We start from the raw sequence: 19,572 nt of genomic DNA, 5'->3' as shown, positions 1-19,572 counted from the left end.
AGACTGGGGAAGGTGGGCAATATCTCAGTATGGTAGCCTTCAACTGGTTGTGAACTCCATTAAAGACAGATCCTCCTTTCTCCCCTCAAAGACATTCTTATAGTGATGTAGTCATAGTATTTTGGTGGCAGTATTGTGAAGGCTGTTTTAAATTATTGCACCATACTATCAGGCTGTGTGACCTGGCATCAGTTTTGACTGGGGTTTGGGCAGAGCAAACCTGTTTATGTCTAGAATAGACTAAATGTCTTGGTCTTATGTCTTGGTTCCTTAGTTACATAACTTTCCACTGTGCAAAATGTGTGTGGAATTCTACCTTCTGTAAATAATGGCATAAGGTCCTGGGCTAAAGGAAGATGAGCTCTTTCATCTCCTTACTGTTTCAGACTAGTCAGCTCTACTCGTCATGCAATACAAGGAATGTGTAGTATGGAAAATGCAGTTTAACAAAGTTCAGGTATGTCAGTTAATTAATAATAATATTTTGGTGGCCACAAGGAACTACTATGGTCATATTGGCCTTTATTTTATCTAACATAGCTCAGATAACTTCTCCATGTCTTTCTTATTCTTTAAGTTATGTACCCAAAATTACACTATTTGAGGTGAACATAACTTCATCTCATTAGTTTCAGTTGCTGTGTTTTATACAAAACTTTCTTTTCTTCCCTGAGGTAATCAAAACTTCAATTGTTCAACATATAGGGATTTTAAGTATGATTTTTAAATAGATACTACATAATTCTGGGACTTCTTTTTAGGTTTCAGAGTTCAGATGATGACAAATAATTAGAATAATTTAGAATTTTTCATTTCAACACTTTTTTCATATAGCTTTAGGATTTGTAAAAACATTTAACATTGGCTTATGCTATTTTGATAATTCTGCTTCTCATCTTTATAGACAATGAAAACAGTTGTATTCCACATTCAAACAGCTATGTGGCGACATCTACATAGAAGTTGTATCTAAGACCCATTGTGCTCAATATACCTGTAATCATCAGAGGGCTTTTCAGCTGACCAAATATGGGTATATGGGGTGAAATGAGCCCTCTCTGGACACCACTGATTAGATCTCCATTGATTATGGTGGGAGTTTAGACACACAGTGCACATGTAGACACCTAAAAGTAGGACTCTAAATCTGGAGCTGAATCCCTCTTACTGGGGCCTTAGAACTGTCTGCAGTTCTACCTTAGGTCCTGTGGGTCATCTGTAAAATAGGGCAGGGGTATCTGTGGGAGTAGATGTGCTGGATGGATATCCACATCTTTGCTTGTGTTTTGCTCCTCCTCTACAGAGCATCTTGCTTTGGTGACATTTGGATGAATAGGAAAAACATCTGTGTCAGGTTTACTGTTCTCTGTTGCTTTAGCATTACATCTTATGGCATTTGGAATCTTCTGGGCAACCCATTCCAATGACTAACTACACTTCCTGAGACGAAATGAGGACTTTGATCCCCTAACCTCCATCTACGGGTTCAGAGAAATTAAAAACTTGGGAAGCCAATCTACCAGTGCAGATGGAGGCAAAGAAGTTGCTGAGTACTTCAGCCTTCTCCATGTCTGTCATTATCAATTACTCAGGTACAGAAACTCACTCCTAATATAAGGAATTAGACACCTATAATTGCTTACATGCTACTATTTTCACCCCTTAGTCTATTTTCACAAATATTAAAGGCGCATTGTGGCCCCTGGGGACTCCGTCTGTCACCCCAGTGCAGCAGCCCAAGGGAAGCTGGGTCCTCTCTTGTGCTCTTCCTTGACACTGTGCAGAAGGGATGCCACCTGTTGCACAAGGACTGGGGGATGGGAAAGAAGCACTCATGCAACCCCTGAGAATTGGCAACAGAGTTCTTTACTGCTGGGACATCTTGCAGGTAAGCCTGCAGGATGTCCATGGTGTTTGGTGGCTCCAAGCTAATGCTTGGGATGGAGCCTGCGCAACAAGTAGGGAGCTTGCCAGGCATTCCTGAGATGCTGTTGGTGCGCTTGGATGGCAGAGAGGGGTAGTCGCAGGTCTGATCTGGCTGAGGTGGACACACTTCCATTTGTTCCTCCACATTTCCTGGTGGAGGTGACTCCATGGGCTCCATGGTGTTGGGCAGAAGGATAAGCCACTCCTTGCCCGGGACTGCCCAAACAGGATGCCTTCCATCAGGAGTGTTTTCAGGCCAGGGTGTTGAACCAGGGGGTCGCCCAGTTCCAGCCCTAGGTCCCATGCTACTGTCCAGTTGATTTCGATTTGTGGGTTTGGCACTGCCATCTGCTTTATGGCCATGTCTGGGTCCCATGCTGTGTCCTGGAGTGCGGGTGCACCCCTGCTCCACCTGGCTGTCTTCCTGAAGCTCCTGCCTTCTCCCCACGCCACCACTGTGACAACAAGAAGACCCAGGCCCCTTGTCACTGTATGGCTGAGGGGGTGGCCTGTTCCCCATGTTGTTGCAGTGCCAATGGTACCACCTGTGAGTGTCTGTGGGCTGCATGCCAGAGGTCCCTCGAGCACTGGTGTCTTTTGTGCCACAGGTGCCACCCCCCTGCCCATGACACTTCTCATTCTCATTAAGTGCTGTCCTTCTTGGTGCTTCCTTGGACTGCATTGCTGTCCTCTCACACTGAGGAGGTCTGCTGCTCACCTTGCTGCTTCTGGACATCTTCCTATTGTACAAGCTGGCTGTCAAAGGACCTAGAAGCTCAGTGAATGGTGGGTCAGCTGCAGGGGTCCTGTTTTATAGGGTCTGCAGCAAATCGGGGCAGTGGCAGCAAGCCTCTGTGATGGAGTGGCCAACATGTGGCCAAAGGTGGCTTTGTTGAGAGTGGCCTGGAAGATTCCCTCACGTCGAAGGAGGAGGAGGGCTGGGGGGGCTGAGGACCCCTTTTCTGGGGCTGGCTGCCCCGGGCCATTTGGCTTGCCAGAGAGAAAGGCTGCCCCTCGGCCACAGGGACTGCCCTCCACCTCCTGTCCTATGTTGTGGGCTTATTTTTAACACCGGTTTTTAGGTAATTTCATTCTATTCTTTATGGAAAAGAACAGAAACAAGGTGCAACTTCAGCCCTAATTCCCATGTGCGCTTTGTGTTCTGAGTGAGGAATTTCTTCCTCACGTCACAACTAATCTAAATCTGCCCTCCATTTGTTCAAAGCCATTATTGCTTGTTCCATTGCTACACTCCCTGACAGAGTCCTTTTCTAGCTTTCTTTTAGGCCACTTTTATGGGTTAGTTTAGGTGGCAAAACTGCAGGAACTTGCAAATTGCAGCCTTATCTACCTTGTTCCACATGTTCCACATGGCCTTTTCCATCTCAGGCTCTAGCCTCTTATCAGTGTAACATCGAATCATAGAAACATTAAGGTTGGAAAACACCTCCAAGATAATCTGATCCAACCACCCCACTACCACCAATGTCACCCACTAAACCATGTCCCTAAGCACCACATCCAACCTTTCCTTGGCTACTAAGATGGTGAAGGGCCTATAGGGGAAGATATATGAGGAGCAGTTGAGGTCACTGGGCCTGTTCAGACTGGAAAAGAGGAGGCTTAGGGGAGACCTCATCACGGCCTACAGATTCCTCATGAGGAGGAGTGGAGGGGCAGGTGCCAATCTGTTCTCTTTAGTGACCAGGAATAGGACCTGAGGGAATGGTGTCAACCATTATGAACTTGATAGCTGCTTCTTAATTCTGGATTAATTTGAGACCCATAGATACGTAGATTTCCACCTTCAAATTTGCTCAGAAACTTGTTTGTGCTTAAACATACCTCAAACATACCTCATCCTCCCACAAAATTGATTTTGTTTGTTTGTTTGTTTGTTTGTTTTTGTTAAGGGTATTTGCTCTAGGGAGATTTTTCTGAGCTGTGGATCCTGCTGTAAAGACTGTTTATACATTTTGTATTAAGTGATAAGCACTTGGAAAATATTTCTTTTTAGGAGGAAGAGAAGGCTTTTCTCTATGATCTGATTATTAGATTATACATTTCTGTGCTTGCTTTCCTCTTTTCATCCAACAAGTCTTCAATTATCTCCTATAGATCCAACAAGTTTTACAAGAATGGCAGACTGCTTTCCAGAAGTTTTCACATACTTTAATGTTATGTTGAAATTAATCCCTTGGTGTAAAGGAAGGATTTGAACCTGAATCTGTTATCATCCTGAATGATTAACTGTTGTCTAAAATCAATATCTTTAACTTTATTTTCGAAGACAAAACTCACCTTTCCTGAACAGCGGTCAGGAGAAGGATCAGTGGAGTGTGATGCCTTTTCTTATCTCTGATTCATTGAGAAGGACAGGAGGTCAGACTCAGCATTGTCCTCACATTTTCATGTTGGCTAATTTAGGGGGTCACATCCTTGGCAAGCAGAGTTTGGTGGATCTCACTCAAAAGTGCCTAAATCTGCTTGTTTGGTGCTCAGGGAACCAAGAGTCCTGGAGTCTGTGTTCTATGTCTGTCTTCTACAAGTGGACTATGTGGTCAATTAAGGATACAGTGGTCAATGCCACAATAGTTAAGTTGGTGTTTTAGTGTTTTACATATGTGTAAGTCTTACCTTGAAAACAGTCTTTTTAAACTGGAATAATTAGTAAAGACAGTATTTTAAATTTAAATCTTATCCAAGGAGTTATGATCTGTTTTTCTTAGCATTGCTGGGAAAGTTCAGAATATGTTTCCAGATTTAATGTTACTTTTTTTTTTTATTTTATTATTATTATTATTATTTTTATCCCCAGATAATTATTGCTTTTTAAACTCTAGAATGTTACTTTGCATTCAACTTCTAATATAAAAAGCCAATGGTAATAACAAATTACATTTATATATTTATTCACACTCTTCAACTTTTTATTTTGATATCAATGGAAATATGCTTGCTGATATATGAAAAACATGAAAATAAACTTGCTAAAAGAAATTTCTGCCATTCAGAAAAATCCAGAGTAATAATACTGCTTCAGAGGGTTTCACTGGGGAACTGCGTATACTGCATGAAGTTGTTGGAAGATTTCAAAGGGCTAGAGGGAGCTGGGCTTGTTCAGCCTGGAGAAAAGGAGGCTCAGGGGTGACCTTATTGCTATCTACAGATACCTTAAAGGAGGCTGTAGCGAGGTGGGGGTTGGTCTGTTCTCCCATGTGCCTGGTGACAGGATGAGGGGGAATGGGCTAAAGTTGCGCCAGGGGAGTTTTAGGTTGGATCTTAGGAAGAACTTCTTTACCAAAAGGGTTGTTAGGCATTGGAACAGGCTGCCCAGGGAAGTGGTGGAGTCACCATCCCTGGAAGTCTTTAAAAGATGTTTAGATGTAGAGCTTAGGGATATGGTTTAGTGGGGACTGTTAGTGTTAGGTCAGAGGTTGGACTCGATGATCTTGAGGTCTCTTCCAATCTAGAAAAATTCTGTGATATTAGTTAAGCTATAAGTTTCTATGAGGACAAGCAGAGATGAATTTCTTGTCTCAGTTTATGGGTCTTAAATCCTGTAAAAATATTTTCTAAGAAATGTGATGTTTCTTAACAAAAAGTAAATGTTATATTTTAGATTTTTTTTCCTATTGTTTTCAGTATTTTTTGAGGTGAAGTTGAATAAAATATATGAAGTGGGAATAAAGAGAGAAAATTGTTGATGTGCCCTTCAAATAACACTCATGGAAATGTTAAGCATAAGACAGAGCTGAGAGACCACTGAAATGAGCAAATATAAATATCCTGTACACTTCCTCACAGCCTTTATCTCTCTACCCTTCAGCATGAAGAGGAAGCACACTTCCCCACCATATCTACATTAATTTATGGAAGAAAATTTTAGAGGCTTATATAAATCATGGAAGCAGTGCCCGCACAACAGTTCTTGCAAAAGGGAGCAGTAACAAAGCTGACTGGGAGTAGTTACCTGCAGGCTTTCCATGGGCTATTCTTGTTAAGCCTTTCCACAGTAACTGATATTGTAAGGTGACTTAATCTTTCCTTTGTCTTCCCAGTAAGTATCAATTAGTGTAAAAGAAAGTCCTCTGTTTGCCAGCTCATGACAGTAATTGTTGTTTCCTGCCCAATTTGTATGCCACGGCAATGAATACTCAAAATGCTCCTTGAAACATTTGTGTGTACTCTTACTGCAGGCAATGTGCCTTACTTCTTTTGAAATTGATTTGGAAAACTGCCTATTTTCTGTACACAAGCACTACACTTTAGAGCTTGCACTTAACTGATGTAGACCAGAAGACAGAAGCGGGGCTAAAGACTAAGCAAAAATATAAACAACAGAAAAGGAAGATAAGTACTGGAAAAGCTTGCATTCCATAAAGTGTCTAGTTTCAGGCTCTGTCTTTTCATATATACCAGATGCAGCCATAGGAATGCCTACAAATAGTGGGGGATGCTAAACCTCAATTTAGGTCATTGAGTGGTGATGACTAGGAACCATCTCCTTGAGATGCAACGCAGCTGAACTTGAGTTAATATAGGCAAAGTCATCAGTTTAGTCATGAAAGGGCAGTTTGACCTAAGGTTTTAGATACTAAATCACAAAATCACAAACCTTTTCTGAAATATTCAGACTTCTATTTAGTTCCCATTTATCACTTGATATTTCGTCCCTGTAGTGTTTTCTGGAATAGGAACTGGTACTTAGATTCAGCCCAGAAAGGAAAGCTTCTTAATTGCTGAATTAGGAATTGTCATTGTCCTCTTGCTTTGGCTAAATAAACAGTTAGTTGTGCTAAGTAAAGTGGAGCAGCTTCCAAAAGGAGAGAACTTTCACTTTGTCTTTTTTCTTTGTCTTTCCCAGACTATCATCTACTCTTTAGGCACTCTGCTAAAAATTGTGCTTACATCTGTTTGATCTCATGAGAGATGTGAATGTAGGCCTTTCTGCTCCTGGGCAGATGTTCTTCTCCTTGAGGATCTCATAAGAATGTATGAGGGAAGCAGCAATGGTTTATGAGGTGCCATGGAGACAAGCACTTAACTGTGGAAGAAGTCATGGATGTGATTTCAAACTGGAAGGAGGCTTCTTTCTGAAATGTAGGGCAAGGAAACTTCTGTCATAAGCAGGACTGCTGATTGTGGTCATCAAATTTCTTTTAATTTTTGCAGAGTCTAATTTTGCAGACTCCAATTTTTGCTCTAAAATAACATGGATTTGAACACAGACCAACCAATCCTCTCGAGATAAGTGTTGCCATATAATAACACCATTGAAATAGAGTACCTTAAGCATAAGGTTGATGTAGTCTCCTGAGCTTCAGTTTAGATTTATGACAGAAAATGCAACACTTCTTTCTGAGCTTGCTTACTTGCAATTGTCCTTGTCATACCTTTGTCAAATGTTCAAGATTGCATCTTAAAAGGATTGGATCTCCACATAATGTACGAAAGAAAACCACTTAGACTTCTCAATTTTTCTTTCGTATTTGTTGCCTCAGAAAGCAAAATCATCTTGGGATGATCCTTCTTTTATCGGTGGTTTGCCAGCTCATGGGCTGAGGAAAGAGGTAAACTCCCTCACTAATCCATTATGAATGATGAACTTTATGATATGAGACTTTGCAGGAGGAATTTTTTTATATATATTTTTTAATTTTATTTATTTATTTATTTATTTTTAGGAAGTACAGGAGAAAAAATTAGGAATATATAGTAATCTTTCTTGGTGCCATGTAGTATAAGAGTTCAGAGGAACACGAAGATGTATTATTCTATTCAGTGTTCTACTAGATGGTTGTGTTGTGGATGTATGCAAATATGCATAGACTGTTCAGTAAATTATTATTCCTCTTTATCAAATGCATAACAGAGTCAGCAAATTACATTTTGAGTCATAGTTTTCACGTTTGTATAGGATGGATAATAGTACTACTTATAACTGGATGAAAGGCTGTAAGTCTGTCCTGTATTTTTTATTTTTTAAGAGACATAAAAACAAATATTTGAAATAAATACTTGTTTCTGATTTTTTTTGTTGCTCTGTCTTCTTGCTTTTCTATTTTCTGTGTATTTATAAGTAGCCCACAGTTGTTAAATAGAGAACATGATTCATTTCCAGAAAAACACAACAGTAGAAAGAAAACAACTTCAAGTGAAGCTTTCACACTTGTCTGTATAATAAGTACTTGTAATTTCTCATCAATTAGTGATTGCAGGAGCTATTTGAAGTAGGAGATGGCATATAGAAAGATGACCTTTAATTTGTCACCAAAATTCTGGATGCTATCAGGCACTGGCAATAGGAAGATGTACTGTAGGGTACATTAACATTTAAAGTGGAGGAAAAAAATCATCACTATTTTGCCCTTTGCATTGTAAAAATAATTGTTTATGGAAAGTATTTCAATTGCTTTAGAAAATCCTTTCTCTCTTTGATTTCTCTCTGAAGTATGACTTTGATGTTGCCTTTGCTTGGGAGAATTAAAAGAGTGAAGAAATGTGTGCATTTCTGCCTGAGGTAAATGGTAGCACATGGAAAGTTGCATGATGGAATGACTAAGAACTATTGTAGTTGTATTTTTTGTTTGTTTTTAATTCTTTTTTATGTGATTTGAAGTGATAGAAATGATAGAATACTAGTATCTGTGCTAGCTTATTCTTGCCTGACTTGGGTATGCTAGTTTTATCATCACATTCAAATAGCAAACCTTTTCCTTTTGTGGTGTCACTAGCTTTATGTTCTATAAATCATTTAATCAGAAAGAAGACTATGACACTAATTTGGCTGCAATATTACTAAAGTAAAACATAATTCCACTGAAATCACTGGAGTTGCACTAGACAACAAGAAATTGAGGAAAGACTTGTTAACAGCTATCTTTACCTGGGGGAACAGATTCTGTTTGATATATGGATTTACTTATGGACTGGGGCTGCAAAGAGAAATGAGGACAACAACGGGAAGCCCTTCAACCTACCCAGTGGTACCTGAAGCCACATCACCTTGTGCTTCAGCTGTGTCAGAGCCCAATTCTGGTTTGGAAGGCAACACAGTAGCCATACTTGATGATATAGCTATCACACAGTGATAGCAACTGCTGCAGGAAGCCAAGGAGAGATACAATGGATGGGACTTTTTGTCAGAATCGTTACTGCACCAGTACTTCAGAAAGGGTATATATTCACTTGTTTTACTAAAAGAACGTCTGTCCTAATAGAAAAGAAAAACAAGTTCCCAACTTATGTGTTCATTAATGAGTCAGTGGATCCAGATGTAAAAGCAAACCTTAGACTTCTGGAATAAAATGTTCCTGAATTGTTTTATTTCTGTGCAACATGCTGTCATTCCTCACTTCCTTTTCAAGTGTTTATATACTCAGATAATATCTTGGTTTTCTCTTGGAAGCTAGCACATTTTAGTGAGGAGCTGAAGCATCCATTACATCTTTTATGTATCTCAGAAGGGTATTATGAAATTCAATAAACATTTGAGAAGTGTTCTGCAATCCTCAGATGACATGTACAGTGGAAACATACAAAATGGTTATTACCCATACAATACATAAATTTTCATGAGTATATATATCTTTTATCAAATTACTCTTGGATGAAATTATTCTTTTTTTTGATTAGAGGGCCACTTTAACTTGTTCAAGGGTACTGATCAAATACAGCTGTAGATGGTGTGATTTTTTTTGCCCATTGGAATAACTCATAGTTGAAAGGAGAGTGATAAATAATTTCTCAAGACTTAATTTATATGAATATCTTCAAAATTCTCAGTTCTGCAACTTGTAGGAACCTATGAAATCCATGTGAAAATAAGCACAAAGGAAAGGAAGTCTAAGAGGCAGGAACCATGATCCTGCCACTGTGAAGATTTTATCTGCCATGCATGACTGTCTTTGCAGCCCCTTCACCACTTCTTAGGCCAAGTAAAGTAGGTATAGCAATTAGAAGATAAAATTAGAGTTCAGATTGTAAGTTACAATATGTCAGATTGTGGGAGGATGGATTGCCAAAAACCTTGAAGTTCCATTAGTCCTGGAATGAATCATTTGCACAGAAGAAAGGCTGAAGTCAGGCTGCCCTCTTTAAATGAATAAAGGCTTTTTTTTATATACAAGTATGGCAAAGCTGGTTTCAGAGAACCCAGTGATTTGTGCTTTCCAATAGCCCACTTGATCAGTCAGGTGGCCTTTCTGATGAAGCTCTCAAAACACAAGCACCCAAGACAGCATTGTACCATCAGAAGTGAGTTAGGGTTAGAGCATAAGTACAAAATGAAATGTAAGCAAATGCATACAGTCCTTCTGCTGTAGTGCAGAAGAGTTAATAGCAGCTGAGGATCTGGCTTTAATAAATAACTCTGTGAGCTAGTGAGCTTATTTCTTCCCTCACAGGTCTTGCTAGGAAAGTGTAACTTTGTGCTTGAGTATCATAACAGAGCAGCAATTGTAACTTCTCTTATGACACCTGCTGTTATCCCAGCCCAGTCACAATGAGGTTTCTTTCTTTCCAGGTACTGAAGAAAAAGTCTAAACCCTGAGGATGTATAAGAGGGTCAGAAAACAGCTACTGTGAGAAGTGCTAGCTACAGTGAGAAGTGCTAGCTAGTGACAGAGTGAGAACTATATTGAATTATTTGTGAGAGGGATTTCTCCCTCCAGAGGAATCTTCTGTCTCTCTGTTGACTGTGTACATGGTGGACTGCACCGGACATTGACATCCCTAAAACAGGTACCACTGTTAAGTGCCCAAATGTAAGTAAAATAAATGTAGACTTCAATTTCATTAAGTTCCAGAATTGAATCTGGCCAAGGATATCAAGGGCAAGAGGAAGGGCTTCTACAAATACTTCAATGACAAAAAGAAGACTAGGGAAAATATGGACCCTCTCCTGAAAAAAAAAAAAAAAAAAAATCTGTTTACTAGGCACAGTGAAAAAGCCAAGGTACTGAATACAGCAAGACTGGCTTTCAGGAATCCCAGGTCCCAGAGGCCAGGCTGAGAGGCTGGAGCAAGGAAGATAAATCTTTGGTGGAAGACACAGATCAGGTCAGGGAATATTTGAACAAACTGGACAATCTCAGGGATTGTCCAGTTGACAATCTCAGCGACTGAAGGGAGTGAAACATCTCTCTTATCTGGAGAGGCTGAGAGAACTGGGACTGTTCAGCCTGGAGAAGAGAGAGCTTAGGGGGAAATCTTATCCATGTTTATAAATACCTGAAAGAAGGGTGCAAAGAGGACAAAACCAGGCTCTTTTCAGTGGTGCCTGTACCAGGATGAGAGACCATGGGCACAAACAAACACAGGAGGTTCCCTCTGAACTCAAGGAAGCACTTCTTTACTGTGAGGGTGACTGAGCACTGGCACAAGTTGCCAAGAGAGGTTGTGGAGTCTCTCACTTTTTGGAGATCTTCAAAAGCCATCTGGACAATGTCCTGGGCAGCTTGCTCTGGGTGACCCTGCTTGAGCAAAGGGTTGGACCAAATGACCATCAGAGGTTCCTCCCAAGCTCAACCAGTCTGTGATTCTATGATAACTTGCCCATGAGAACATGCCATGTCTCATGTAGTTTTGGCATAATTTGAAATTATTTTAGCCACCCTGCATTACCTTAATCATTTCCCTTAAGTTGGTTGACTTTTTACATGAGGTTTTCAGGCAGAGGTAACAGATGTTTGGCTTAAGTTTATTTCTCTTTTTTCTTCCTTATCGTTGTAAAACTGGAAGGACTATGTCTTTTGCACTAGGAGGTAGGTTTGCAGGAGCCAGTGGACTTGTGCCTTTTCAAGACAGCTGGTACTGATTTCTCTTGAAGTTTGTGGTACAATAGGGTACCAATTTCTGGTTCTTGTTGGAGCCCTGGGGAAAGAGATGCAGATAAACTGCAACAACTGAGTGGAGGTGGTTTCAGTCTCATCGTCTGTGTGGGGCTGAGAAAGAACTGGAGAAAAGATCAGTTGACCTGATGTCACTTGCTAAGTTCTATTGATAAAAGTTGTTTGCTACTCTTCACTTCTGCTTCCAGGCACCAGTGTATACACAAAGAGATTGTACCTTACACTAGGGCTGGACATACTCCCTATGTAGAAAGAAGGCGCTGTATCTATCAACATGCATTCAGTTATTAACCTTTGTCCTCAGTGGAACATTGGGTGCCCGCTGTACAACCTGGTGCTTCTGGCAGGTATGCCTGGAAGGTGCTGGCACTGATGCCTTGCTTGGTACATATTGCCCTACATTTTTCTCTTATTCATTTATTAATTTATTTATTATTTTAAAATAAGTACAATGAACAAATAAAACAAAATACTTTAATAACGTAATCTGTCATCATATGTCACTGTATGAAGTGAGTGCCTTCTCACTATAAATATCTAGCTATTTTTTCCTAGTGATTTGAGCTTTTGTTGGTGGGATAGAAAAATATTGAAATAAAGTAGCTCTATGCAGCATCAGAGACCTTAGTTTTTGTAAGAATTAAGGATTGATTTTGTCCCAGAGTGCTATTAGAACAACCCAGTATCTCCTTTTTAAAGGATCTGCTCATTCTGTCTAATGGATATTTGTGTGGTAAAGGGTAAAGGGCCTGAGGCATCAATAGTTTTGTACCCTACAGACTGGAAGCCATTCTTTTTTTTTTATAAAGAGCTTGTATGTTAACCCAGAACAATCTTTAATGATGTATAGGCGTGGGTATTATGACTTCATTTGATGTGCATTAATATAAAGACCTGTCTTTCCTTTTTGGCCCTTGCTTGCCACTCTTACAAAGTCCACTGAACTTGTAAGATTTATTTCTAATATTAAGAGTAGAAGAAAGGGGAAAAAAGGAAGTGGGAGAGAGAAGGCCTACCTGTGTAGAAACACGTAACATATACAACACATTACATACTTTATATGGTTTTACAGATGGAAAAGAGATAGCTCATTTGCTGTCCTACAAAATCTCTGTTTCCCTTCCCTTCCCTTCCCTTCCCTTCCCTTCCCTTCCCTTCCCTTCCCTTCCCTTCCCTTCCCTTCCCTTCCCTTCCCTTCCCTTCCCTTCCCTTCCCTTCCCTTCCCTTCCCTTCCCTTCCCTTCCCTTCCCTTCCCTTCCCTTCCCTTCCCTTCCCTTCCCTTCCCTTCCCTTCCCTTCCCTTCCCTTCCCTTCCCTTCCCTTCCCTTCCCATTAGTAGCCTCATCTTTTATTTTTTATGTTATTTTTATCCCCAGATCCTCCAGTTCTAGTGCTTTCTCATATTTTCTTCTGGTTTCCACGAGTTTTCACATGGGGACTTCCTGAGATGGGGGAGGGGAGGGTGGGTAGCACCTGCTACACATCTACTGGTATGTTCTGAAAAAGAAATTGCGAGGAATTGTTCTTGTCATTCCTCAGTGCTATTTATGAATGCTTAGATTTCTTATTCTTCAACCATATTTATTTTCTAGGTGGAAGGGTTATTATTATAAATATGGTAATAATGAGCTATAATAATCCAGGAGCAACTGTCAGTGAGCCTCCCTGGCTCTCATTTGTAACCTTGCATTTTTTTCATAGACAACTAAGTATGATATGTAGTGATGGTATTTTCTTCTGTTTGAAAACAGCCTACACCTGTCTTTATTCTTACATATTCATAACAAACAAACTGTAAGCTGTAAATAACAACAATATTGGACTGCAGACATTTTGTATTTATCTGTCTCTTGTCTGAAATGCATTAACACTTATCTGTATTTAATGCAATATTTGAAGATGTCAGTGTCTCTTCCTCTACTATTGCATCATGATTGCCAGTAGCCAATGTAATTAAGGATGGAGTTAAATGATTTTCAAATATTTAATACTATAATATTAGGCATGCAGACATTTCTGAAAATCAAATTTCTTCTTGTATGATATTCTATTTTTTTTACCAGTTTGCCATCCACTGCATACACATTCTTAACAGTGACTTGCTGACCTGTAATTGGTTTTCTGATTAAACTGATGTCATGCCACTGTCAAATCTGAACTTAAATAGTTTCCATTGGAAAGATGCCAGTGTTTGGATTTTCTGTTTTGCTTCTGGTTTGCATGAAACTAACAGCACATTTTGTCAAGTCTGTAGCAGTTGGAAGAACTGAAGTTTTTTCAGTTCTTCAGGGCAGTACTACAGGACATTCTGCTTGTAATGAATGAAACAGTGATGAGTCATTCCCTATTTGGTGTTTCAGTATCAGTTATGAACTTACAAACTCCTTGTAGCTGGACAGCACTGCAAATACAAAGAATGTGTAGCTTTGGCTTTAAAAGTGCTTAGACTAGACAACAGAACCTGGAAGAAGCTCAAACCACACAGACTTGTTCCCAGGTCTCAGGTTGGAGTGCTGCAATGTGAAGTCTGCAGGATGGAGGCGTTTCCTGAGTGCTGGTATGCAATCAGACACTCCGACCATCTGGTTTGCCTCAGCATGCTTTAAGTAGACAGCTAGTGCTATCACTGTAAGTAGCTCCTGAAGTAGAAATATGTTTCTCCTGCCCATAACTGATGCAGAGTATGTTTATACTAAAGTTGCACCTAGACTTTGCTCAGCTTTGTCCTTTACCATGACAAAGCTGGATGAATTAGCTAGTTGTGTCACCTGCTGTTCCATTAAGAAAACAAGTGGGAAAACACATGGGACTCTCAGGGTTGTAAAAAGGAAAAGCAAGCTCTTCATTTTATTATTTACTTATTTATTTATTTATTCTTCCCCTTCTTCTTTGCCACTACCTCATAGCTTGAGGAAAACTGGCTTAGTACTACAAGTCTTACTTCACTGGGTTTCTCCTCATTAAGAGACTGCTGTTAACTGCATGAGCAAAAGCCCAGTGAGGGATTAATTTTTGGTGTTATTTGAATTGCTCCCATGTTTGGAGAAAAAAAAATCAAATCTGTTGACATTTTATGAATGTTAAGAAAGCTGTGACCTTAGTACATGGGTTCTTGAATTCATCTAGACAAGTATCCATGCATTCACTTCCTATTTAAATTACATGGTTTAGGTTAATTAAAATCAGGACTGGATCTAAAAATAAACAAAATATGAAGTTTCTCAGGTAGTTGTATTACTTATGCATTTAAACCAATTTTTCTAGTAGTCATAATTGTAGCAGCTACTGTCGGACAATATAGGAAATAATACATGACAACCACTGGAGACAGAATAAGAGGAGTAGCAATGTAGCATAGACGAACAACTGTTTCAAGTGGTTTATGTCAGGTTAGCTTTAGTGAAGTTGAAAATTAGATGACTGGGAAACTATGAGGCCTGAAGAAGAGGTGAGTCAGGGATTTCCACCAGCAAAAAAGTTAGTAGAACTAGCTTGACTGCAAAAAATGCAATGAACACATTTTATGTTATTTCACCAAAATGTATCCAATCCCTTTATATGGATTAAGATGATTTTATGTTAGTGATTATAAAATAATAGACCTTTGTCAAAGTGGTATTCCTCTGACAATTAATTTGTATACAAGGTGAGTTTCCTGCATGCTCCACATACCTCCTAGAAACTTTTATCTGATCGTAGGCAAAATTTTCTGCCTTTACAAGTTAACTTGAAATATGACTCTGAATTCTAACTTTGAAATTATATTTTCTCCTCATATTTATTTTTGCTTTCAGTTGTTATGCATACCATCACTAATGATATACATTTTAACTGCTATTCAATGCACAAACAAGTAATAGAAGCAACTGTACTGAAGAGATTCCTTTGAAGGATGTGATTATATTGAGCCATTCTTTTTCCCAAATCCAATAGCTATAGATTATGTCTATGTATTACAAAGTGCCTGAAGTTTATCCAGATAGGTTTCCATCTCTTAGAAGAAAGGAAAATTTTTTGTAATTCACCTCTATCACTCAATCATTTCAGTAGCCTAATCAACAGAATAATTGATATCAATTTATTGCATTCAGTATAGCAAGATTCTTGTTTGAGCATTTCCTGTGGACTTGAGTCAAACACATGTAAAGGGAAGATACTTGTTTTTTTTCCAAAGGTCCAATTTCATATCTGATGGAATTGTTTTATGCTGTAATAGCCAAACAAAAAAAACAAAAACAAAAAATCTATAGGTAGCTTAGTAATCAAAGTGTAAACCTGATCTTAGAGGCATATGATGGAGACGAAGCAATATAATGGGCCATTGCCCTGACTGATGCTTTGGGGACTGCGGTGTCACAGGGAAGACAGGAACACAGAATGCCTGGGCCAGTTCTTCAGACCTGCAGTGGATTGTCTTCCTCAGGGACAGCTAAGGCTTGCCTACAGAGGTCACAGGATTTTCAGAACTGGAGAGCCATAGAAAGTTAGAGGATGTCACTGACCCATCATGCATCAACAACTAATCCTGATTAGGGAGTCATAGATTAGAAAAGCTACCTTCTTTTTCTTTATGGCCATTTATAGTTTAATGATTTACCTTTTTATTTTTATTTTTTTTCTCTATTCAGACATGTCGAGCCCGTTTTTCCCTAATTTATAGATTAATGTTGTTCAAAAGCAGAGATAAATGTAGGGTGTCTTGATAGCTTCTGGCTCAAACTCTTCATTGTCACATGGGATGCCTATGTGATACTTTGTTATATGAAATCAAACCTACAAAACTTAGAGAAAAATGGTAAAGAAAATAAAAAGTAGAGTCAGTAGGTAGACTTTTGATACTGAAGGTTCAGTCCTTCCATAAATTTCAGTTCAAGTTTTGTTTGAGAACGAGATGAGTCTAGTTCTGGTTACCAGGGAATGGAATTGCCACATGGACAAAAATTTGAAGAGAGTCAAATTGAACATTATGACATCTGCAACATGCTCACTGATGCATAAAAGATATATGCTGATAACATGTACCATGCTTTATGAAATTTTAAACAGGATACTAATGGTATATGTCATCTTTTTCTTCTCTTCTTATGGAGTACAGTAGTAGGAAGCAAATTTCCAGAACTAGAGTATGCTTGTGTGAGATTATTAAAAAAAAAAAATCATGAAAGCATTCATCACCATTGCTCATTTATTGTTGTCTCCATGGCCAGAACAGTTAGCTTATTCTTTGACTGATTCATGGTTTCTACTTGAAGGATTTAATAATAAGATTAATACTACAGAACATAATTAACAGTGGGACAAGGCCTGGTTTCCTGTCAAAGTAAGCCCTGCTGTTCCCTGGTCCTGCTTTTCAGCTGGACCAGTAGACCTCCTTGGTTCCCTTCCAAGATAAACTACTCTTGTTTTGTGATTATGTGCACTCGTTATAGAGGTCTGGGCTTATTATTATTATTATTATTATTATTATTATTATTATTATTATTATTATTATTATTATTTAATGCCAAGTGTTCCTTGTATTGCAGAGCACAGTATAGCTAAATTAGCTAAATCACCACGGCAATTTTCAAGGTTTGAAAACCATCACCTTGGCTCCTTCCCGAGTCTGGTGTTTTCAATACCCACCTACAGCACTGGGTAGCTCTGCTGTGTGTAACTGCTTCACCATATCCTCAAGGTGGTTATTTCTTCCTTCCATTCAGCCCAAAGAAAGGCTGCTTACTAAACCTATTATATAGAACTAGATCAGAATGTATCTTTCACTCCAAGAATTAGCTGATGGCAGCTCATAACATCTGACTAGCAGTATCTCACTCTGCAGAACTCTTGTACATGGTAGTATGGCACATATATTATTTCCAGAAAGAAGCAAAGCCTAGGGTCATATTGTAGTATTTTCTCATCTGATTTAAAAGAACTGCTTTCCACATACCATCTAAAGTTAATGGGTTTTCCTGGTTTTCTAAGGGAATGAGACTTCATTTGTCCTCAGTTGTAATAACTTCTGAACCTGAGAGCCAGGCTGTACAGAGGGACAGAGCTCTCAAATGCATTGCAATTCTCAAGCTAATAAAGACTACTGGAAGATACACAGAGACAAACACAAATTTTCTGTAAGGCAACAATGCAGCATAAACTGATAATAAATAGTAATGAATAGTTGAAATGGACAGGAGTTATAATGAAATTAGAACATGAAGCTTTGTAAGAACTGCTATGCTACTTTATATATTTTTTAAAATGTAGTGTTTTGGAAATAGAAATTGCCATATTTTTCTAAATGCTTCTCCAAAAATGGCTAATAGATTTATTTGTTCATAGCAAAAGAATAAAATTAATGGGTGTTGTATTCCCACACCATTCCACCCTTTTTCAAGAGTGTTCATACAGCTATAGAAATGAGCTTAGTTTTGCCAATTGTCATAAACAGCTATACAAGGCACCAGCCACCTCTGAGACATTGGATGTGCCACAAAGAATGGATGCCTTTAATGCATTGCATTTATAAAACATTTTGGCAAATGAGTTCTTTGACATGTGCTGAAATATGTCTTCATAAGTAAGATGTATCGTGATGCCCCATTACATCTAAACAATTAGGAAATATGGAAAGGAAAAGAAAACTGTGAAATCCTGTGTAAATTTTTTCTCTGGGACTGTGCTCAAAAATGTCTAGTCAAATAGTATTTCACATTCGCTACAAGAGAAATTTCTGTATTAAAAAGAATAATCCCGAATAAACTTGTAAAATATTTATTTTCCATATATTGAAATGCTACATATTTGTTCTTGAATTCTCATAGTTTTATTCATAAATTCATGTAGTTACCTGAAACTGAGATATTTCCTAACCTAAGACAAAGTAAGTAAATACTTTTTTTTTTTTTTTTTTGGTATTTGTGTGAGAGATTTATTTTGAGTTTTTACATTTTAATATCACAAATAGTGGGTAAGATTACTTTAGGGCATGGAATTTATGAGTGACAGCACTGTAAGAAAGAAAATAGAACTGAGAGCTTCCCTAAAAAGGGGATATAAACTCAGTTTTGATGATGTGTGTTTATGTGGTGAAAAGGAAAGCTAGGAATGCAAAAATGAGCATTTGTTATTGTTAATTCTTGATTTATTTTTTTGCCAAAGAGATGTGTGCCAAATATTATGGAAATAATTAGGGAGCTCTTCTGAAATGTATCTGCAATATTGAAACAAACATTAGAAATGAATTAATAAGTAGACCCAGTTTTATATTTCTTCTGTGCAAATAATTCCTTCTGAGGTCAAATTGCTCTTTGTTTACTGATTGAAATATATGACCACTGACATTCTTTGATGGCTAGTTAGTAATCTAATCTTCCATGCACTTTTTTTTTTTTTTCTTTTTCTTTTCTTCTTCTTCAATTTTTTATAGAAGGATTGTAAGGGGAGGGAGAAATGCTGAGTTTTGGATAGGTACAGAAAAGGGTGATACATGTGACAGGCAGAGAGTAAGCGTTCAATATTTACAATTTGTTTAATGTAGCAGAAATTCAGGAAAGAATGTTACTCTATGTTTAATTTTTTTGTGAAAGACCTGTAAATTCTGTTTTCTTTAGTGGTTATGACATAGACAAAATAGGAAAAAGGAGACCTGCTAACCACTATAGCTAGCTGTTGTGCATGATACAGAGATGATATTGTATAGAGGTATATATATTATAATAATGCTAGGTTTCTGTAAAATCTGTGAAAGCACACAATAGACATCTAAATTAAGAATTAAGGTTGGACTTTGTCACTGACTGGAAATTCATTGT

This window comes from Aythya ferina (assembly GCF_964211825.1).
Source record: "Aythya ferina genome assembly, chromosome: 3".
In the NCBI taxonomy this organism is placed as follows: Eukaryota; Metazoa; Chordata; class Aves; order Anseriformes; family Anatidae; genus Aythya; species Aythya ferina.
Note: the sequence above shows the minus strand (reverse complement) of the source record.